A 25,114-nucleotide genomic window follows, 5' to 3' on the forward strand; every position below is an offset into this window, starting at 1 on the left:
GGAGGAGGAGGAGGAGGAGGAGGAGGAGGATGGGAAGAGAGGAGGAAGAGGAGAAGCCAGAAGAAGAACAGTGTGAAGGCCACCTTCAGTGCAACGGTGTTTTACGTCTTACACACACCGTCCCTCTAGAGCAAGAGGAAGACTTGGCCCCTGCATGGTCTTTGCCTCCTGCTGCCAGGCTTGCTGAACTGCTCTGATTCACACCATGACTTCGCACCTATACACCACAACCAGAAGAAATTGATAAAGCCCAGCACAGGCCAAGGTCAAGTAGGATCCAGAGTGGCCACTGTGAGGTGGTCCTGTGCCAGCCCAGGGAACAAAAGCAACAATGGGTGTCTCCAGGAAGGATGTGAAAGCTGGAGTCAAGAGAGAGACTAGAAGAGACACTTAACCAACCCTTAGTTTACTTGGACTCAAAAGTCATACTCTCCTGCCACACAGACCACTGTATGTGTCCATCTGCGTAGAAGGACACAAGCTCATAAGAAAGTCAAAGAGGGCAGCTAGAAGACACAGGAAAGGGAGAGTGCAGGGGAGACACTGTGTACAGCCCCGGGCTTCCTAAGCTTCATTGCATAAATTATTATGTATATCCAAAGAGGGGAACGACAAAGAACAGTGGTACACACCCGTAAGCCCAGCACTCTGGAAGCAAAGGCAAGAGAACCGCAAGCTCAAGGTTGGCCTTGGTACACAGACCGTCTTAAACACAGACATGTTGGGGGTGGGGGAACACAACCTCAAGGAGTTAAAAAGAGGGGAGTCAAAATGAGTTATTATATACGTTTTCCTTATCTTTAGCGATAAATCCATACAATATTTAAGTGTTGACCGTGTTGGAAAGAGTAACAGTAACTCTCCTGAAATCCGATGACTCAAAGTTTGAGCGGGAGTTAGGTTTGAAGTTGTGGAAGAACGGCGTGGGAATGGGCAGGCTCACCACACAGAAGGAAGAGCAGGGAAAACGGCACTGGGTGTGCGGCAGAGACAGGAGTCTAGCTTACTGGCCACAGCAGGAGAATTTGTGAGGGTTTAGGAGTGGATGCTCGTAGTCTGAAAACTAACCAGCAATTTTCAAGACAAGTAGATTCCCCCGGGTTTTCACATGCAAGTCTGCTATGTATGACGGTAGCTGGCAATTCCAGCCCATCCATGCCTCTTGATCTCCAAACTCAGTGTCCACTCAGCTGTCCTGACGATCCACTGGCCTGCAGAACTGAACGTGGCTAAATGCAACGCAGTATCTTCATACCACACCTTCTTCCACCAGCTCTTCTTCGCCCTTGGTTTCTCCAGAGACTTCACTGCCCGCGTCAGAATCCCACATCGTCAGCTCTGCTGCGGATCAAATCTCACTGGCTTCACCCCCTCAGCACCACTCCCAACTGCCCCCTCCGCCCTGCTTTCTCCCCAGACACATGTGTTCAAGAGCTCAGCAGTTCTTGCCTGGGTGACTAGAGTCCTACCCTGTCTCACTACTCCCCTTTCTCATGCAGCTGCCAGGACGGTCTTCAAAAAGGTGACTCTGATCACTCCACCACTCTGCTCCAAATTCCTTCTATGGCTCGATGGAGCAAATGTTGACTGTGCGGATGAGCTCTCTGAAGATACACCATTCCCTAGTGGGCACAGACAAGGTCAGGCTTCCATGGAAATAGATTTCTGAGTAAGAGAGTGAATCAATAACTAAAGTGGTTTGTTCTTAATTCTACCCTCCCCCACACAGCCCTGATCAACTTGGGGAACCCAGGATGTGAAGCTGCATGGGGGACATGGTTGGGAAAGCATGCTTGCTGGCTGGAGCTCCAGGTGAGGAAGCATGGACCTGAGTGTCATGCAGTGAGAACGTCACCAAAGGTCCTTAGGGATACAAGTCGAATTCTGCTGGCCACCAGGGAGCCTGACAGGAAGACAGTGAACCTGAGAGGTAGAGAAACAGGCCAAAGATCAGACACGGACAAAAAAGGTAAGATACAAAATCAAGAACTGAAAAGAGAAGAGAGGAAGGGGAGGTAAATGAGTTTTCCAAGAGAAAAATGTCAACAAAAATGCTGCTACCCCTATGCACAGGTTAGACCATTCTGACTTCAGGAACAACTGAATGACACGCACAAGTGAGAGCAAAACAGCATTATCATCATCGTCATCATCACTACACTTGTTGTAAACTATAATGCTGTCATCATTTCCCATCAATGATACAAAGCACTTGGTGCTATACACGGACTTCATCATTCCGTGAAGGTTTGGACTCACTCGGCAAGCAGCAAGGTAGATGCTATTACTATCTGCTGTGGCAAATAGAAGTTGTCTGCATAGTCCTTGGTGCTTGTTGCAATCACAAAGTATGGGGTATGTGTGTGTGCATGCGTGCGTGCATGTGTGTGTGTGTTTCACACTCTGCACATGCTTCCTTGGAATCCAAGTGGGCTCCATGACTGCTTATGACACAGAATTGCCGTGGTACTGGCTTCTACACCACACCTTTTTAAAACTGGCTGCTTTGACTTCTTGTCTTTTCTAACACCTCTTGGAAGATTCAGACACTCTGTGAGAAAATGATTCTCCTAAATCTGCCATGCTGGAAAGGCATGAGTACATCTCTGGGCAACAGCACCAGTGGAGTTCAGCATCTGAGTCACTCTTGTGAAGGTGCCAGATATGTGCATGACCGTCCTAGACCAGCTGAATGCCCATCTAGCTCATCGACCTGCAGAGTGCCACTGGGGTAGAAGAACCAAACAGCTGAGCCCTGCCTGAACCCACAACTCACAGCAGTCATAAGACAATGTCTCACCTTCGAATTGTGGGGACTTTGCTCTTGCAGCAATAAATACGATGAAATACCTTCATTCTGAAGATAAGGGAAAGTTTGGCTGATTTACCGTCACCTGACTGACTGATAAGGACTGGAACATTGGTTGGCCTGGCCTGGCTACACACAATGTTTAAGGAACCCCTAGAAAAATAAAGCCAGGCAGGACCAGACTAAACTAACTCTGGATTATATAAGCACTGTTGAAAAGTCTCCCCTCACTTCATATGACTTACTGGTTGGGCACAGTTAAGACTGGATGGTACAGAAAATTCCTCTTCACCCCAATTCTCCGAGCGAGAGTCTCCATATGTGACTATATTCATTGTTGAAAAGAATAACTTCCAAGGGACTAAGAAACAAAGGAAATGCCAGGGTCAGGTGAAAACCTCCCACTAAAGATGCTCCTCAAACAAACACCAAGCCCCTGCATTCCTACAAGGAAAACAACAGAGGCTTTCAGCTGCATCAGTACGCGGGTCTCCTGCCTAAATCCAGGTTTTGAGTCCGGGAGCTGTGCATCTCTTCCGATTTTTCACAAGTTCCAAATGCTAACAGAACCCAGGTAGGTGACGGCATGGTGGGGCTGCCTGGAGGATGGAACAAAGTGAAACTTCAGCATATTGTAGTGAAGTTTCGATGGATGAGAGGCTATAAGGAAGAGCGAGTTTACATGGGCTTGTGATTTCCATTGACAAGACACACAGGCTCATTCCTTCAACCTAAGCAAAATTCCCAGGACTGAAACAGATTTGGAAATCAGGTGGATGTGGATGCCATCTGTGAGTGAGATAATACAGGGTGTCATCAAAAGAAATCACTTAAAAACATGACTCGAGATGACGCAGAACAACACCCACAGGCCTACGCTCCTGGCTGACCTCAGAGGGGGAGGCTGAGGAAATTAGTTTGATATTTATGCACTACTAAAGCTCCATCTAAGATGACGCAGAACAACACCCACAGGCCTACACTCCTGGCTGACCTCAGAGAGGGAGGCTGAGGAAATTAGTTTGATATTTATGCACTACTAAAGCTCCATCTGATAATGTTTAATTTCATGCTGCATTGTCTCAAATTAAACAAAATATTTTTAAAACCCTAAATATTAATACATTTTGTGACACGAGGCCTTTACTGCCACTCTTCCCCCTCAACAAAACTATAGAATGTGACCTTGAATCTGTTTGCACTTCCAAGGCCAAAGGCAATTTACAGGTTTCATTTCCTGCATGGAAATCAGGTACCTGAAGATTCCTACCTGTGTGGTTCTTATGCCTGAAGACCCATGATCCTGCAAATAATCAAACTGGCCACAGACTGGTCAAAAGCCCCCAAAGCTATGCCCATCAGCCTAGAGGAAATGGTTTATAATTGATGTGAAGTACTAACTTCAGAAAGCTGTAAACAGAAATACAGCTAGCTGCTTTGATAATGGGCCAAAATACTGACTGCATTCAACAGAGTAAGCTGTAAGAAAAGGATGGACTCTGAGGTCCGAGAGCCTTGGGATGCAGTGGCAGGATCACTGTTTATGGTCATGATTCAGGTACAGTCACACCTACCCACTAGAGACTCCACTTCTCCACCTATACATAGTAGAGACGGTGTGTGAAGGAACTCCACAGAATATGGTAAGCACCTCACAGGAGTAAAATCAGAACTCAGAGTTTCATCCATCTGATTATTACATTGAGGAATCGGAGGGTTAAGAGCATGGGCCTCAAGGCCTGAGTTCTAACGGCACATTCATCATTTTTCAGCTGTGTGACTCTGGGTGAGTTAGCCAGTCTGTATCTGCTTTTCTGTGTAAAGGCAATAAATGTATCCTAGTACAATGGGCTGGAGAGTTGGCTCAGCAGTTAGGAGCACCGGCTGCTCTTGCAGAGGACCTGGGTTCAATTTGCAGCATCCACATGGCAGCTAACAACTGTCCATAACTCCAGTCCCAGGAGATCCCCCTTCTGACCTCTGTGGGCACTGCACAACACAGGTACACTTACATACAGGTAGGAATACACACACACACATAAAAACAAAAAAATAATTAAAAAATTAAATTAAGAAAGATATTCCAGTATTTACATATGTGCATATAATGGTAGTATTCAAGGTACAGGGCAGCTATAAGGGTGAAAGGCATTCACATGCGTAAACTCTACACAACTAATAGTAGTAATTTGTTGCTAGGAATATTCTACATTATATAATAGATACTGACTGTAATAAGACCCATTTTTTTCCCCAGTAAAGGACCAGATAATAAATACCTTAGTCTGTATGGCACATATGGTCCCAGTCACATACTGTTCTTTGTAGTGTGTGTGTGTGTGTGTGTGTGTGTGTGTGTAGGTGCATCTATGTGTGAAGGACTGTATGCATGTGTGTATGCATGTGGGAGGCCAGAGTGGTTCGATCTCAGGAATCATTCCTCCAACACCATCCACCTTTTTTATTTGAGGCACGGTCTCTGAATGGCCTGTATCTTAACAAGTTAGGATCTGCCTATCTGCCTCTCCGGCACTGGGATTGTAGGCATGTGTCGCTATGACTGAGCTTTCCTGTGGATTCTGGGGATTGAACACAGGTCCTCTCAACCAAGCTACTCCCATAGCCCCAGAGTCTCCCTTTAAAGTATCATTAAAAACACAGGCTGACTGTAGCCCATGGGCTGAAATCTGTTCATTCCCACTTCTTGTGATCTGTTGTTGATTAGGTGACTTTGGAGCTGTAAAGGGCCTCGTATTCGACTCTCCTTAGAAGTTCAGAATAGCTGCCAAGCTCCTCAGAAGACAAGAGCGTCCTGGGTCAGACCTAGAGGATTTCACAACTCAAGGCTGAGTATCAGGATGAGCTTCATTGTGTCATCCCTAGTTCCCTGTGACCTAGCCCAAAATCCCAGAGGGAGGATGCGGAACAGGTGGATGCTGTGAGCACAGCGTGCTTCAGCCATAGTTGAAGAGAACTCCCAATCTTCATTAAGGACATCTGCCTCTAAGCATTGCCCTACAGGTGTATACAACCTTTTCACACTGGCCCATTGAGTTGGACAAGTCTGTAGTTTAGAGGGATACAACATCCCGATGATAGAGGACCCCAAGTAACCACATCCTCTGCTCCCCTGGGAGCTACTACTGTGATCTTCCAACATACAGTGCTGGTCAAAACTTGGAAAGAGAACTTAAAACCAATTCCACAAGACCTCTATTCCCAGTATCTCAAGAGCAGTAGAGGCTCCAGGCCAGGTACAAGAAAATGTCTATTTCAGCACAACTTTAATCTGAGGGTTTTTCCAGCATATTTATATTTCTTCAAAAGTGCTCATTTAAAAAAAAAATTATTTCAAGGCTTGAAATCAAATACCTCCAAGATGACAAGTTATATCTGTGACATCATATATTTCATTTCTGTGGAGAAAGTGACCAGTTAAAACCAGAAACCGATTTGGAAATATGAATTAAATGCACACTGCACACTACACACACACACACACACACACACACACACACACACACCTGGTAAAATGGGGCGAATCCTTACATGTAGATATAAATGTTTCCTGACAGATGTAAATGAAAACTCATACAGTGACATTTTTTCAAATTAGTCACTGGCAAACAATTTGTGTGCATATGTAGGCTTGCTTTTTTTTTTTAAATAGCCTAAGCATTTTTCAATTCTGTTGGTCTAGGAAAGTATTTATGAAAAGGATAATAAATAATTAACTTGACTGACTAGAAGCTGAAACTCTCTGCTTCAACAATATACATTGAAATGCTGTTTAAATTATAAGAGCAAATTGATTCAAAAAGGCTCCCATTAGCAAGCTGGCAAACAGGTTTGAAGTTGGCTAATAAATTTTAGATAAACATTTAGCCTTTGATGAGAACAGCAATGCGGGCACGCTCTCCAAGTCACCAGCTTGTTAAATTGGTGGCCAAAGTCTGAGTTTTTCCCTGTCTCATAACTCAAGGTGTTAAACAACTTGTGTCACAGACAGCTTGGGCAGTCAGGTGCAAATGCCCACCACATGCACCGTCAACACAGTCGCGGGGTGGCTGCTAACGGAGCTGGCAACAACTGGGGACCCGGGGTTTACTTCATGCCATTTCTGAGTCGCTATTCCGTCAGGGTTTGCAGAACATTAATCAAGGGTAATGAGGCCCACCTGTGACATAAACATTTCTACCCAGGATATGCTTTGTGGAAATCGAGTTTGAGATACCTATTAAGAAAAAAAGCTTAATCAAAATCCAGAAATAACACATGAAGCTCTCGCTTCCATTTACATGAATGTGCTTTCGAGTCTTCGAACCTCCCTCCCTACAGATACGAAATACTATGCAGCAATTCAAAAAAAATTAATTAAACCTTCACTTACTGGCTCAGGACAGATACACTATCTAGGGATGGTAGAACAGCTGTCCCCATCTCAGAAAAAAAGAGAACAAATCCTACATGTCTGTATGTACATTGAGATGAAGCGAGATATGAAAGAAACATAAACTGTTGGGACTGGAGAGATGGCTCAGCAGGAGCACTGGCTGCTCCTGCAGAAGACCCGGGTCAAATCCCAGCACCTGGCAGCTAACAACCATTCGTAATTCCAGTTCCAGGGAATCCAACGCCCTCTTCTGACTTCGGAGGGCACTGCGTGACATGGGTGCACTTAAACACATGCAGGCAATACACTCATACACATAAAATAAAAATAATAAATATTTTTTTAGAAATGAAACATAGACTGTTTATTTGGGTTTAGCAGAGGAGAACTAGGACTACAAAGGAAGGTTTGCAGTGTCTCCCTGGACAGATCTATAGTTTTTTAAATATTCAATTAAGCATTGTATTTCTTTGGTAATTGAAAAAAATCCAATAGCAAATAAAGAACAACACAAAGGCTTATGTGGCTAATATCAAAATTGTTATTCTAGCAAGTTATCTATTTGCCCAATTAACTTCTCCTGCCACCATGCCATGCCTTCTCCCCCAAGACAGGCTCTGTCTCCCTGGAATCATATGCTAAAATAAAGCCTTTCTTCCTCAAGCTGCTTTTGGTCATGGTATTTTACCACACGACAGAAAAGCAATGAATACAGCAGTCCTACCTAGGTAAGGATTAGGCAGGGAAGAGTGAGCCGTGTGAATCAGCCAGTCTTGCAGGGATTCTGGCCCCACGAGCTTTGTTCTTCTGGAACTTTATAGGCAATGCACTTGGGGTCTTCCAAGGAGAAAAGACAAGCACAGGGATTGTGTGCACGAGACAATCTCCTACACAAGCTTCAGACACCTGCCTATCCTGTTGACTGTGGCCCTTCCCACAATGGCAAGGACATGGGATCACCCTGGGCATGTGTCAACAGACAAACGGACCAAGAAAATGTGGTCCTGATACGCCATGGTGTATTACTCAGCCATAAAGAAGACTGTTACAGGAAAATGGATGGAACTGGAGGACACTATGTTGGGTGAAAGAGATCAGACACAGAAAGAAAAGGTCTTCTCTTATACAGAAAAAAAGATGAGAAAGTAGACTAATGCTAGAGTATTAGGGTCCAGGAAAAGGACAGGGAAGAGCAGAAAGGAGAGAAGGGGAGAGACAGAATGGCATGTGTGATATATACAAGGATCACGAAACAATGAAATACATTCATCTGTATAATATATGTTAATTGAGAAAGTATGAAAAACTCAGCTCCTTCTTGGCATGCACAAAGCCAGTGGTCTGGGTACTATGGACAGAATAAACTCTGGTTGGCCATATCAGTAAGTCAGGCTAACACATAGAAACCAGAACAGGGAATTGATTATATCTGGGGTGGTGGTGGCTCACTCCTGCATTCCCAACACTCAGGAAGCTGAGGTACAAGGACTGCTGTGAGTTCAAGGTCAGCCTGGGCTACATAGTGAGCTCCATGTAGGCAAGCCTGGGCTATGGAGTGAGACCAGTCACAAACAAACAAAAACAAAACAGGGAATTGATTAGAAAGGAATTAAACTTTACACTTTGTCAAGTTCCTACAACATGTTAATGGGGGAAGAGAAGGCATTTTTAAAGGAATACCACATTTCCCAATCTTGATTTCATAGCCAGTGTGTATATATGTATATGGTCATGTTGTGTAAATATACATGTATGTACATGTATGTGAAGGCCAGGGGATGGACAACCTTGGGTGTCATTCTCTGGAATGCCATCCAGGTCCTTTGGGATGGTGCCTCTCACTGGGACCTGGGTCTCTAAAGCTAGACTTGCTGGCCATCAAGTCCCAGGGACGTTCCTGTCTCTGATCCTGGCACTAGGATTACAAGCAAGAGCTACCACTGTGCTCAGATTTTTCATGTGTGTTTTGGAGGTCAAACTTGGGGTCCTTGTGCTCAGAAGGTAAACACCTTACTGACTGAGCTAACCCCCTAGCTCCATAACCACTTTCTAAAAATTTTTATTATTTTTATTTTATGTGTATAAGTGTACTGCTTATATGTACTTAAGTGCACCTACTTCATGCAATACCCACGAAGTCAGAAAAGGACCTCAGATCCCCTGGAACTGGAGTTTTAGATGGCTGTTAGCTGCCATGTGGTTGCTGGAAATCTTGGGTCCTCTGCAAGAGCAGCCAGTGCCCTTAACCGCTGAGCATCTCTCCAGCCTCCACTTTCTAATTTTAATGGGCTACAAAATAAAATATCCAAATTGTACAAGTGGAGAAAATTGAAAAACAAGAGTTGTTCATTTTTAATTAAGTTCTTAATTATAGAACAACAAAACAAGCAATTAATTTTTGTGTGGCTACATTAAGCACTCCACACTTAAATGAGGCAGAAAGAAAAGGTATCGTCTCCCCTTTCGTAGATAAATATAAGATACAAAATTGCATGTCTGTATGAGGAGAGGGACAGAGAGGGAGGGAAGGAGGGGGTAGGATAGAGGGAGGAAGGGAGGGGTTGAGAGAGAGCACAAGGTAGGACCTCACTGGCACCAAGTGCCTACCATTCATTAGGCGACATTCCAAGCAGGGAATCTCAGCTGACTGAGGCAGCCCATGCACTGGGTGAAATTCATTCCCTCCATCTGACTGATGAGGAATCAGAGGTTGGGGGACCAACATGGCAGATACTCAACGAACTAAAACTCACAGGAACTCACCTTCATGGGTTCCAACAGCTCATCTGAGCAGAGCCTAGGCCCTGCACTCGCATCTCAGTCTGGTGGTCACACTGTGCTTCCTCTGCATAAAAGGGGGCATAAGAAAGTAGAACTAAGACAGCAGAGCCTCCCACATCACCACAGGGGGGAGATGGGAAACAACTGGATTTGGGCGCACATGGCTGCAGGCTCCCTGATTCGTCCCTTTTGTCCTGAAACAGAAGTTGCCACAGATAAGGGGGAAGGAGAGTGGAGCTGTGGTCCAGTTCACTCACAGACATGGGTTTGATCTTCCTATAGTAATCATATCATATAGTAACCACATCACAAACCATGTTCTCTTGATGCGTTTTCCTTGTTTTAAAAGGTAAAGGCCTGTCTGAGGTCCCAGGCTGCCTGAAAATTTACAGACCATATTTGGCCCCTGAGCCATACTTTGTGGACCTCCTCAGTCAGAAGCAATGGAATAGAAGGAATGTGTTTGCAGTAAAGGGCCATACAGGCCCCAGTCTTTTTAAAATTCTGTAACCTTGGGTAAGCTCTGACATCTTCATACCTCAGTTTCCACATCTGTACAACAGAAATATCAACTATCTCATCACTTTGTTTTGAGAATTAAACAAAACTATATCTGTATTGGGCCCAGCATTGTGCAAGGCAGCTGACAGACAACTTGGGTGGCAAGTCACTTACAGAATTCCCATTCCACACTAGGAACTACTTTGCCACCAGAGGATGCAGCAGTGGAAACGACAGATGAAACTTGTGGTAAGCACTGCTGTAGCTCTTCCACACCGAGATTCCCAGTGTGGGAGCAACCAACTCTTTACCACAATGTCATAGACCAAGTAGGCTGCTGTATCTAGTGCCCCTAGACCAGGGGACTCCCCCAAACACAGAAATGTGTATCTAAAATATAAATCCAAGAACAAAGGGGCAGCAGATCTCAGTGTGTCGTAAGTAAGATCTGGATGTCTCCTTCATAGATGGAGCCTTCTATGTCCTCACACAACAGAAAGGCAAAGAAGCTCACGGGCATCTTTGAAAAGGGCACTAATCCCAATCCTGAGGGTGGCCCCTTCAGGCCTAATCACCTCCCAAAGATCCATCTCTTCCCACTATCACACTGACGGCCAGCTTCAAGCATACGAATTCTGAGGGAAGACACAAACACTCATACACACACCTCATAGGCACAGCCAGGCGCTCCTCCCACCGAAGCATGGGCAAAGAACTTAGTGGTTGCTTAGATGTCAAGCAAGCCTCTCATATACTCATCTGCACACTGAGGAAATTAATCTATGTGAAACGCACAGATGACCCTGAACGCCTGACAGGGAACCCAGACCATGTTATAGAATGTGGCAATGCCTATGTGTTCTTATGATTATGGTGAGTAAAAGTAATTAATGGAAAGACGAGAGGAGGAACCTGAACAGCCAAAGCCACAAGGTTAACCAGAGTAGCCCCAGACATGTAACCTGTATTCCCAGCTGACAGAATCCCTGCAGGCCTCCCAAAGCCCCAGTGAACCTCATTCCTACAGAACTAGCAGGAATCCTTCCTCCTATCGTAAAACATGTAAGAGAGCAAGAAACACACACACACACACACACACACACACACACACACAGAGACAGAAAGAGATAGAGAAGAGGAGAGAGAGGAGAGGGAGGGAGCAAAGGAGGGAGGGACAGAGGGAGGGAGGGAGGGAGGGAGGAATGAAGGTGGGGTGCTATCTCATGGGCATGGCTCAGGAAGGCAGAATTTCTTCACATGTATGAGAATAGCACTCTAACTCCTCTTTCAATGCCATGATGTGGTAGCTTGGAACATTTCCCACCTGGTGACCAGGACAAGCACTGCCTTGTGAGCTATAACTCGCCTTAGCCCAAGTGAGTCCCTGGGGCTCTCTGTGGTGATGAGCAAATTAATGGCAAATGTCACTTCATAATGATTGAGCTGCAAGAAGGGAACACAGCTACGGCACTCATATCTACACTCAGGGCAAGTGGCCAGAAACGAGCTGTTCCGGAAGGAGGCACGTTTCAGAGCTCCACAGCAGAAGAGGCACAGACAACCCGAGGTTCCCTGTTGCATTAGGGGAAACGTCACAGGCCGGCAAGCAAACTAGACTTACCTACTTTACTTACTTACTTACACTTACTTACTTACTTTTACCATTTATTTATTTATTTATTTAGTTATTTAGTTATTTAGTTATTTAGTTATTTAGTTATTTATTTAGACCGGGTCTTCCTGTAGCCCCAGCTGGCCTGGAACTCATTACACAGGCCTCCATCTCACAGAGTTACGCCTGCCTCTGCCTCCTGAGTGCTGCAATTAAAAGACGTGAGCCACCATGCAGGCTGTAGACTGGATCGTTAAAGGATGAAATACAGACAGCTGCTTTCCACACGGGCCTGAGAAGCACTGTGGCAAGTCTGTCTGGAGAAGGGATTTCTGAAGCCTGTTGGTCAGCCATACTAGAGGTGGGTGTACAGAGGACACCAATCCCCAGGTAAATCTCTGGAGAGGTCTGGTGCAACCATTTTCTCATCAGCAATTATAACTCTGAAAAGTCATCATCCGCATTGGGCTAACTCTCTCCCTTGCCCCACCTCCCATCACAATGTTTCACAAGCTATGACGACCCCACCTGACATAACACCATGAGTGGAGCCAACAAGCATTTATTACAAAGCCGCTAGCTACCACAAGACCGTAGCAGAGGCCAGCTGTTTCCCTCATCTGGCATCCATCCTTCCTTCTACCAGTGACAGCTTCAGTTCTCTCGAGGTAAAGTCCCAGCGGAGCCTGACCCCTGCTGAGGCAAGAGGCTGCCACATGACCCCAGCTGGTCCAATCAGAGTGCCTGTTCCCCTTACAGTGGGCTCGGAGATGACCATGTGACTCAGGTTGGTCCAATCAGGATAAAACCCTGAGCACTGTGGAACTACCGGGTGGAAGTGCTCTGGGCCTGCAGGTGGGAGGAGAGGTGGCGAGTGACCCCCTAAGCGTTGCCCTGCTGTAAGGTGAGAAACCGATGCCCAAGGAAGGCTGGTGTGGGCAAAGAAGACCCAAGAGGAGAGACACAGCCCAGACAGACCCAGGGCCTACGTCTGGCAAGGTTAAACGCTGCTTCCTGTGGTTATTGTTTGACAGTTTTTCTGAGTCTTCTCCCAGACTCAGGTAAATAGTCTCTGGCTACCCGACTTTCATCAACTCCTTGTTTATAACTCCTGGGGTCAGGGTATGTAAGAATAGCTTTTTCCTCAATTTGCCATCTCCCCACGTTCAGTACCAGCCTCTTATTAAAGGCCCAAGGCGTCACATACCAAGAGCATAGGACACCTTTGACTCCAAGCATCATCCTCTCCTGACTTCCTGTCCCTTCCCCTCTGCTTGGTCCTTGTACTGCTTTAACAAATGCCAGTGTATGCTAAAGGAGCTGCATGCCTTCACTGCACAGGTTATAAGTGGTACCCAGTCCATGGGCTAGCTGAATCCCCCTCCATGATCATCTCTGAATACTTAGTGCGCACGCGCGCGCACACACACACACACACACACACACACACACACACACACACACACACACACACACACACACACACACACACACACACACACACACACACACACACACACACACACACACAAACATATGCACATGAATATATTAGGGATATGCTATGTAGCAATTTGCTCAGTATTGAAACATTCCGTCGTGGAAGAAAGGTCATTAAGATTGAGAAGTTCTAAAGGAAAGCTAAGACTTAAGAAGTAAACAACTTAAATGACCTTGAAACTTACCAGATACACAAGGGCCCTCCTACTTACAGACTGCTAGGAGGGGGCTCTCGGACCTGTCTGGCGGCCTGCGAGTTGTGCAGAGCTCCAGGGTTCTATGCTGGGATGGGCGTTCTGTAACGCAGGACCCTCTCAGTTGTCTGTGTTCCTAGAAGTAATCTTTCACATCTACTCCAGTAAGTAACCCCAATAAAATCATTAGTTCACTAAGCTGGACTTTGGTTATATCATTACTTTAATCTGTTGTCCATTCACTATCTAAGGTGACTGGACATTTCCTCACGTCTCTCCAAGAACCATGTCACACAACACAATGCCATACAGTTGGACCTCAAGAATGAGTGAATGAATAAAACATTTGCAAAAAGATTGCAAGGCCTTGAGAGCAGAGGTGACCTTCCAGAATTCTGACTCTTCAGTTAGACCTCAAGAAATTCTTTGCATACAACAGGCGACCCAGTACTGAAGAAGGCAGAAAAGACAGATGCCCACCACCAGGAAGGAAATCTCTCAAACATCTTCAAACAAAGCACCGGCTGCTTATAACGTACAGGAAGTGGGGGGGGGGACTGTACATTTCCCATTTCTTGATTTTTTTTTAAAGGCCCACTCAGATATAATGAGGCCTTGGCCTCTATTGGGTCTTCCAATTTGCGGTATTGATCTAAAATAGAACTTAGCCAGGCAAATTCTATGTGTAAATTGTCAAAAATGGTGGAGAGGAAAATGTAAGGAAATACAACTGTGATTCTACAAGACCAGAATTATGTGCATATATCACTGTAAAAGTGAAGAGCTGTGTCAATATACATTTTTTAAATTGTGGTGTAGAATCAAGCTGAGATGTCAGAACTGGGGGTTCCAATGTGTCCTTTAGTCTCTAGGTGTAGTTTCAATCCTTTCTAGCATCAGAAGGCCCAATCATTGCTATCATATCTATAAAAATATGTATGCGGTTGATCACAGATGAACTGAAAAGCAATCTCCCTAAGAAGAATGGGATTTGGGTGACTTCCTTGTTACTCTGTCTTTGACATCGTGCTGACAATGTCTTCTCAATATAAAACATTTCCTCTACCACCACAGCTCCAAACTGCTGGATGCTAACTCTCCACAGCTCCAAAGTGCTGGAGCCTGCACTGGCAGGGCAGCAAGTGGATACAGCCATTTAGATCTCGCAGCACTGAAAGAGAGAGGATGCAAATCCAGAGACCAAGATCATGACACACACAGGAACGTGTGTATAACAGCCTGGACACCCTAACAAGACAACCAGAAAAGAATCAAATCAGACTTCCAGAGCAAAGACATATCTGGACGCTTTCCCATTAAACCCTTCTCGTGATGACTCTAGAGGGCTGATCTCTCGAGAGTGTCCCACCTCTACTGCTGCAGTGAGGAAAAGTTACAACAGAGAGGAAGACAACAGAACTCCTCAGGCAAATGTAACAGGTCAACAGCGGGCCTTGAGGATTTCCAAAAGACAGGACAATGCCACGTTGTTCAATCATGTATGGAAAGCCCCCTGAACATGGTGGGGCTGGTAGAACGGCCATGTCCTTCCCAGCACACTCTGGAGGACAAACCTCACTTCAGGCTGTAAGCAGCTCTCTAACCTCTCTGACCTGTATCTCCTATCCTGGAAAGCTGAGGGCACCCACTAACATCATAAGAATCCTGCTGGGTCTGGAGAGATGGCTCAGTGGTTAAAAGCACTATCTGCTCTTGGAGGGGGATCAGGGTTTAGTTCCCAGCACCCACATGGCAGCTAACAACCTTCCCTAACTCCAGTTCCAGAAATTCTGATGCCCTCTTCTGGCCTCTGTGGGTATTGCATGCATGGGTGCACTTATGTATATGCAGGCAAAACACTCATTCACATAAAAAAAAGAGTCATGCTACAACAGTTCCGATGTAAAGATCAGTCAGAACACCCTGGACCACACCCCATCCAGAAGACACGAAGCATGTCTGAAGCTGTGGCAGGGGCCACAGCAATATGAGGGTCGCCTATGGTTGAGGCTGAAGGAACACTACTGTACCATTAACCTCTCATGAGTTCCCATGGAAACAGCTGTGTTTGCCCAGAAATGGAAAAGCATTTTCGACAATCTACACCTTGCTTAAAATCCCCAGGACAACTTTAATTCCAGCATTCAGGAGGCAGAGGCAGGCAGATCTCTGTGAGTTCAAGGGCAGCCTGGTCTACATAGTGAGTTCCAGTCCAGCTAGGGCTATGGGGCGAGGTGGGACAGGAGCTCACCAGACACTCATCCTAGCTGAAACAGTAAGCTTCGAATGCAGTGAGAGACTCTTATCTCAAGAGAATAAGGTAGAAAGAAAGCGGGAGACACCACACATCCTTTACACACACACACACACACACACGCCCTAAATGCTGACAGTAACTGAGTATTATATACATACATACAAAGATATATGCACAATTTTTCTATCTAAGGTGTCAAACATTTTTGAATGCCCATTGTTATTTTTCAAACTGGGTGGTTTTTAAGAAATAAACAAGAGAATATACAAAAATAACATAAATTTTATTACCTTACAACCACTTTTTTAACCCCATTTTTGCAAACTGCATAGGCTTTTATGTGTTATACAGCCATATTGAAACTTAACTGCTACCTATTTTAAGTTGTTTATTCCTCTAGAATGTTCCCTACATACAAACATCATAAAAGGACTACCTTTTTTTTTAATGTGTATGTATGTACTGCCCATATGTGTGTGAGCACACCCGTGTCATGAAATCCAGGCAGAAGGCAGAAGGCGTCGATTCCCTGAAATTGGAGTCACCAGCAGTTGTTAGCGGCCATGTGGGTGCTGGGATTCGAACCCGGGTCTTATGTAAGAACAACCAGTGCTCTGCTGAGCCATCTCTCCAGCCCCCAAAGGACAACCTTTTTAAACTCTTTGCTACAAGCTGGGTGTGCGCCCCATGCCTCTCCACCACTGGGAAGGCTGAGGCAGGAAGACGGGAGCTACCCCACAAGACCCTGCACCCACAGTGTATGGAAACCCATTCCTTCATCAATTTCACATCTATGAAAGTGTGATAAAATTTTTGTTCTAAACTGTTGATAAGTTTGAACATTTTCAAACACTATTTTTAAATACTTTTCTCTTGTATACTTTTTAAAATCAATCAGTTGCCTCCCCCTACTTTCACTTATTGATTTGCAGGAACTATTTATTTATTAAGTGGATTAAATATCTGAACCGACAGCCAAAAAAAATTCTGTTACTGACTAAAATACATACTTGCCAACATAATTCAAAACTGTACTTCTGTTATTAATGTGGTGCTAAATGACTTTATGAGTTCCTAAAGGTTCTTATTTTTGGCACATTTGAAGTCAGGAATGAGAGGTTCTTGCTGTTTCCATGTGTGAGCACCAGTGACTGCATGTAGGCCAACCACATGGTTAAAGCAGGCAGGGGAGGGAGCCGTGTAAAGGGAAAATTTGTGGGGTGTGATAACGAGGTGAGTCGTTATGTTCTAACTGGTCTTAACTGTTCCATAAATGTTTCTTTTACCTTGTAAACTTTAAGGTCAAGATAATATGAGGCAGAGTAGAGTAAAGAAAAGCCACGAGGCCTTGGCTGGGGAGCATGTCTTTGCCTAGGCCGCCACTGGGTCTGGAGTACTGTCTAACTGACAGATGGATGCACGAAAATCCTCTCTGGCACAACTGGCAGCCTCAGACCAAGAAGAACCCGGCCATCCCATTCACCCTGCAGACAGCTCCTGATAGAACTCAGGCCCATGAGAAGGGCTTGTCTTGCTCTCTGAAGCACAGTCCTGGAAAATGCACCATGAACTCAGTTTCATGATCTAGTTTTCCAAAAGTCAAGAAGGTGGGCTAGGGAGATAGACAGGCCCATGGGTGAAGTGCTTGCAGCATAAGCATGAGGACCTAAACTCAGATCCTCAGAATATGCATAATTCTGCATGTAGTAGGATATGTCTGTACTCCTGGTGTTCCTACGGCTGAGTGGGAAGGCAGACAGGAGAATCCACAGAAGCTTCCCAGCCGGCCAGCCTGGCACACACAGCAGCAACAGGAGACAAGATGGAAGAAGATAAACACCCAAGGTTGGACTCCGACCCTCACAAGCGTGTGGTAGCATACACACACACACACACACACACAGAGACAGGCACACACACAGACACAGGCACACACAGAGAGACACACATACATAGACACAGAGATACACATACATAGACACAGACACACACACAGACATACAGACACACACACATACACATACATGCACATACACACACATGCACACACACACAGATATGCACACAGAGACAGGCACACACAGACACAGACAGACATATACATACACACAGAGACACACATACACACACAGACACACACACACAGAGACACACATACAGACACATACATACAGAAACACAGACACAGACACACACAGAGACACACAAACACAGATACACACACATACAGAAACACATACACATACACACACACACACACACACACACACACACACACACACACACAGAGAAAACACTTTTTTAACCCAGAACTTCTCCGCGGGCAGTTTGCTCTCTGCTCTATCTGCGATATGTTAATACAAAAAGAAAAAACAGGTCCTCATCAAATCTTCCAGTGAAACTATATTCAGATTACCTGACCTGTGGCTTAATCCTCTTTTAATCCCAGAAAATGAAGAGCTAACAATCTCGGGAAGGATTTACTGGCACATGAAATTAACGGTGGAATCTCCCCTAGCTGTCATTAACACTTCAACATGAATAGAGATTTTTTTCCTACAAGTAGCTAATATAATTTTTAAAACTTCCTTCGAATATCATTAGCAAGTGAGAAATCAATGGATTATTGGCTACTAGTATGTGAAACATTTCAAATATCACAAGCTGTGACACTAACATACTTTTGATTTTACGGGAAGAATGATACTAATGGGCAATTCAGAATGCACTCAACAGCGCTCAACAGCCTGCCCACCTCACACTCACACGTAGGAAGACCTGGACTTATATACAGGGCTGTTTTTTCTTAAAATATTTTCTCTTTATTATTTTTACTTTACTTTATGTGTATGAGTGTATTGCCTGCAGGCATGTAAGTGCACTCCTGTCGTATAGTGCCTGCAGAGGTCAGAAGAGGGCGTTGGATGCCCTGGAATTGGAGTTACAGGCAGTTGTTAGCTGCCATGTGAGTGCTGGGAACTGAACCTGGGTCCTGTGCAAAAGCAGCCAGTGTTCTTAACCACTGAGGCATCTCTCCAGCCCAAGGCTGTTTTTTCTAAGAAACAACGTTTATGAACTTGTTTATGCATTGTTTCTGATTTTATAGAAAATATAAAATCAGTAAAAATATATTGAGTTCAAATTTCAAGAATGAAAAAATAAATAAATTAGTAAATAAATAAATAAATAAAAAGCCTGGCCTGGCGGCACTGCTGATATTGAGGCCACAGCAGAAGAATCAGAAGTTCAAGTGAATTCAAAGTCCACCTGGGCAATTAAGTGCGATCCTCTGTCAAAACAAAAAAGAGGCCTTGGAGTGTGTATATCAGTGGGGTAAAGTGCTTGCCCAACAAGCTTGAGGCCCTAGATTCAAGCCCCAGGACTGGGGTAGGGGCAAGGCGGGGGTGGTGAGGGACACAGAGACAGAGACAGAGAAAGAGACACAGCCGTGGCGGGGTGGGGGGAGGATACAGGGACAGACAAAGAGACAGAAAGCAGAAAGGCAGAAATAGATAAGAACGCGGAGGGAAAGAATAGGCTAGGACCCAGAGGGACAGTCCCACCCCACACTGCCATACAGTAAATAGTTGAAAGAATTTAAGAAAATGAGTCTTAGAAAACCAAGAGTTCTAGTATCTGTCAACTGCTTTTAAACACAGAGCAAGTGAGATGACTGTTCTCAATCCCTACACAGGGATAAAAGGGTACAATCTGACCACACAGCCTCCCCATGAACAAGAAATGGGCCTGAAGGACTCCCCCTCAGCTCAATACACTTCAGAGGTCATTCCTGGGGTCCACGGACACGGTTCCAGGGGACAGAGGAGCAGACAGCTCCCAGAACACACTGCAGGCTCTGGTGCTGGAGCAGGATTCTGCCTGATTTACATGCTTTGAGGCATACGGGAAAGAGTATCACTCAATTCCACCTTCAGCTGTGCTCTGCAGAGCCTTGCTGCCTCCCATAAACTGCAACTGTCAAATGGCATTCCCCAAATCCATCAATACCGTCTCACTGTACGGGCACCCTCACCGCTCCACAGGTTGCAAATATTTCAGTCGTTGCACAGACTGGCAGCAAGCAGCATCTGAGAGACACTGGGAGAAAAGTCATGAAATCGGATAGCTTTATTTACCCCTCTGCTGTAAGAGAAACATACACTCCCTCCCTAAACCGCTCTCTTTCCAAATGTTTACTGGGAGATTAGAAAAACAACAGATGACAGCCAGTGTGTCCGCCTGGAAGAATCACAAAAATCCCTCTTTAAACAGTCTAGCATCCAGATGGAGACCCCAGGCCAGGAGCGTGGGTGTGCTTAACAAGTTCTTGGGGCTGGCATTCTTTTGGGTTGCTGAGAAACATAAAAGACTTGGCCCCAAACCCAAAGCCAAAAGTGTCAAAGGGAATGGACTGCCTTATCCTCACCTGAAGCAAAAGTACGTGGATGTGTCTCATTCTTTGAATTAGGTTATAGGAGCCCAGGCCTTCCTTGCATGTCTGTTCAGGTTATGCTCTAAACAACTCAGTGAGTCAAAACCACATAATGAGAGAGGGGGAGGGGGGAAGGAGGAGGGGAAGAGAGAGAAAGAAAGGAGAGAGAACACAAAGTAATGGAATGCAATAAGCTGTGAGGGAGACAGGATTCCAAAGAGGAGTCTGGGACCCAATCTACCACTCACCAATGTCCTGCTTGGTTCTATGTTGCTGTTCAAATATTCATTCAACAAATATTCATTTAGTGCCAATTCAATGTGAATCTCTTCCAAGCTGTCACCCCACCTTCACCTTACTGGGTAGACACTGTTCTCCTCTGGCAAATGACAGAACTTAAGAGAGGATAACTAAGTTGTCTAGGAGGGTCAGAAAGTTGAGTCTTTTGAGTTTTATGCCAATGACCTTTCTATCCAGCTTAAGCTGCCTTGTTCATTACAGGGGGAAGAAAAAAAAAATCCTTTCTAAGCACTGAATACCAGAGTCAAGTTGAGGGACAGGAGGGGCCAGAAAGTGAAGTCAGGGAGGAACAGGGAGGTGGATGAGGGGATAAGGAGGATGAAGAGCAGAGGGTCAGAGGACGGAGGGGTCAGGGGGGTGGGAAGCGTGGCAGTTCCCAGCTTTTGCTCTCCCCCATTCTGGAGACATGTGGCGCTCTATGGGATGGGGAACAGGTCATGAGATTGGAAGACAGAAGGACTCTGTTCAGACCATCACAGTAATAGTGTGACCTTTAAGAAGTTCCCAATTTCCCTAAACTTTAAGTTCTTACAAATAAGGGGAGACAATGACGCCTCCCAGCATTATTGTATGATGAGAGGATGATGATGCATTTACAGTGGAAATTCGATAAATGGTGATGTCATGGTTTAGATGGAAACTATCCCTCACAAGCTCTTGTTGAATGCTTGTTTCCCGGGTACTGGGGAGGCTGTGGGACCTTTGGGGCTGTGACTTAGATAGCAGAAGTAAGTGGCTGGGGATGGGCCTTTGAAAGTGACCCTTGCCTCTGGTTCCAGCCTGTGTTTTCAGCCTCCTGATCTGAAACGATGTGAACAGGCAGTGCTGTCAGGTCCCTCCCCCACCCCCATACACACATACCATGGACCAAGTCTCCCAGGTCATCATGCGTTCTGCACCATGATAGACTGTTCCCTCTAAACTGGGAGCCAAAACAAACTTCTGTCAGGAATTTGGTCACAGCAGTGAATAAAGTAACTGGAGTCGTTGCCTAGTCCCAGGACGTGACACTTTCTTGAGTGGTGTATGTTGATGCAGGAAGCAAATGCTCTTTCTGTTCCCCCCACTCCACAGATCACGGGAGCAAACACTGCCCACTCAGTACTGCACTTACTGTCCCTCTCTGGCTGAGAGGCAAAGAGAAAGAACCGCAAAAGCTAATTTTCCCAAAAGAATTTATACCCGTCTTTTGCAACAATGTAGTTTCTACATGTCTTCCAAGTTTAAATCCTTTAGGTTTTTTTCAATTATGTTTCTTTTTCCTACTTTTAAAAGGCTTCTGTGTTTGCCCACCGTTTTGGAAATAAGATCTGGAAACTGTTCCACCCGCTCATAAAGCTAGTTAGCTGGGAGCCAAATGGTAGGGCAGGAGGGGCAGGATCAGAGTGTGCCAAGGCAGCTATGCCCTTATTGGTGATGGCAAATGTTAAACAGTCTCAGAGATCAGAGGCCTTGGAAAAGACTTGTGAAAACAACACTGTAAGAGCTTAGTGTGAAGGCGAAGAGCATGTAGGGGGAAGCTAGCAGGGGCACTGAAAACACACTGGACACAGGGCTGGAAAGGCCCTGAGCAGCTTTTGCATAGCGGGACCTCCAAGGACATTAACCCGAAGGCCTCCATATCAGGGACTGAAGGTTCCAATGCCCTGAGGCTGAAGAAAGAGGGGTGCACTTAGAGAGAAGCATGGGGCAGGGAACACAGGAATGATGGAGAGGCGGTGAACACCTATCTGTGCAAGGAATGGCATGAATTTTATTTGGGGGTGGGGAATGTTACAGTTTGGTTGCCAAATGTCCCCCACAGACTCACATGTTTGATCAGTTGGTCTCCAACTGGTGGCGCTGTTCTGGAAGACGTGGAACCTTTTGGACTTCCCTAGCTGCCAGATGTGGTTATGAGTTATAGCCTGACCCCAGTTTTGGCCAGCCAGATTTCTGATTCCTGATCCTTGGAAATGCAAGTCATGTAGTAAGCTTCGGAATCACGAACAGAAGCCCACTTGCCATGCTGTCCTCGGACCTGCGAAATTTCCCCTAAGTTGCTGCTGTCTAGTAATTTGTCCCAGACCAGAGTTGACAAAAGTAACCAACACAAGTAATGATTCAGAGAAGAATTCCTCATAAAGGTTTTTTTTTTTTTTAAGATCATCAGAGCTGCAGAAATGTTTCGGTGGTTAAGAGCACAGGCTGCTCCTGCAGAAGATTGGGGTTAAGTACTTGGGACTCACATGGTAGTGAACAACTGTCTGTAACTCCAATTTCAGGAGATCTGACACCTACACTATTGTGACTTCCCATGGGCACTACACACATGTGGTGCACTTACATACATGCAAAAAGCATACATATAAAATAAAAATAAATCCATAAAAATTTTCACAAAAAGAAACAGCCGCCTGACACCTCCTCTTATGGGAGGTAGCCTCAATAAAATAGAAGGGGCCAGACTTTCTGTCCGGATAGCTGCATGGATGACTGCCATGTGCACTAGATTTGAACTGAGGCCTCTGAGCAGAGCCATCCTGTGACATGTGAGGGCAGGGGACTAATTTCGGTGTCTTACAGTTTCTCATTCCCAACACACAATCACACACTACCTATGATCTGCCCTTGGTCCTAAGATCAGCCCCTTGGGGTTTATCATTTAAGATTCCACTTTACTGAAAGTCATGTAGTTTGTGTCACTCTGTGACCATCCAGCAGGAAGTCACACTTTTGCAAAGTGAGTATTCACTTTGTTTCTTACAAACCTGATGGACAGCTCATCCAAATCATCCATGGAACACACGCACGCTGTCCATGCATATAAAATTGTCACCCACAAGCCACCATAAGGAGGCGCTTTATCAAAAGCCAGAGTGTGCCGGTCTAGGCACATACTGGGACACAATGATGCCCCTATGATCCAGCTCTGCCACCCTCTAGGTGATCTTCAGCAAGGCACTTAACTCCCTGTGCCTCAGTTTCCTCAACTTTAAAATGGAAACCATAATAACCATTCACAGTGCTCCTGTAAGGGCCAAAAGTCTGTATGTGCAGGACTGTAATCCCAGCCACTTGGGATGCTGAGGCAGGAGGATGACAGGTTCAAGACCAGCCTTGGCTACAGAGTGAATTCAAGGCAAGCTTGGACAACTTAGTGAGATCTTGTCCCTAAAGGAAAAGTAAAAAGAAGGCTAAGGATATATCTTAATGCTAGAACACTTGCCTAGCATGCATAAAGCCCTAGGTTCAATCTCCATCACAGGGAAAGAGAGAGAGATAGAGATAGAGATAGAGAGAGAGAGAGAGAGAGAGAGAGAGAGAGAGAGAGAGAGAGAGAGAGCTCTTAGGACACTGCCTAGAAAAATAAGAGTTAACATAGATCAGGCATTATTATTAATATGATATAATCATTACCATTATCATGATTAATAAATTACTGGTTTCAGACACACAAACACTGTCATGTGACAGAAAGAATACATATGATCTTAAGAGCACAACCTTCAGCAAATTATTTAATGCGTCTGACCCTCAACTTCCCGTCTTCTGTGATAGGAGAAAACAACAGGAATCTTGCAAGGATTAAAAGGCACTGGGAAGTCATTGTCAAGTTCATCTGTACTCTTCAAAAACAGGCTGGAAAATTTGAACAATTATTCTGATCTAAACAGAGGGTGCGGTCCGACATTTATACAGGGCCTACGTAAACAGACAATATTCCTGCACTATTTGCGTTTCTATCAACCCCTATGCTGAATAATCAATAATAAATGTTGTTTAAACAAATGGTGTAATTTTCCAATCTGTGTTGTTCTAAACTGACCTTTCCTCCTCCCTGCCATTTGTAATGAATGCATAATTCATAGACCAAGCTGAAGAGAAATAAGGAGGCTGGTCTAAGTGGCCCTTTTTGTGTTGTTTTGGATGATTTGTTATAATCCCATAAATAAAACAAAGCTTGTCGCTGTAAATATGTATTGTGTTATCTAGAAGTGTATTTAGTGAGAAAAATAATAACAGCGACGCTACCTCTCCGGGCAATCTTGAGGCATAATTAATTGGTGGCAAGATGTATTCTAGAAGTTGAGAGGTCTCTAACAGAAGGAAATAAAGGCCATTGTCAACATTACTGATAAGAGATATGCCTGAAGGACAGAGTCCTTTGCCATTCAGAGGAAGTGTTCCACTACAGAACTAGTTTGAGAGGCACTTAGGATGATTCGTAAGGTGTTTTTATTCAAGTAGAGAGATCTGTGTATGTACCTTTTAATAAATACTTTTACAGGACACCTTTTAAGAAATCATAAATTGAAGAGTTTACAGAGCTAACACTTGCCATTTTTACTCCTG

The 25,114-nt window shown here is 45.0% G+C and overlaps 1 protein-coding gene across 4 annotated transcripts in view; it reads right to left on the reverse strand.

Moving 5' to 3' along the window:
- The window catches only part of Wwox (WW domain containing oxidoreductase), a 1,076,697-nt gene that overhangs the window by 913,953 nt on the left and 137,630 nt on the right, over positions 1-25,114 (reverse strand). The window lies entirely within an intron of this gene.

Source organism: Nannospalax galili, unplaced genomic scaffold (genome assembly GCF_000622305.1).
Source record: "Nannospalax galili isolate Female #2095 unplaced genomic scaffold, S.galili_v1.0 scaffold770, whole genome shotgun sequence".
Taxonomy (NCBI): domain Eukaryota; kingdom Metazoa; phylum Chordata; class Mammalia; order Rodentia; family Spalacidae; genus Nannospalax; species Nannospalax galili.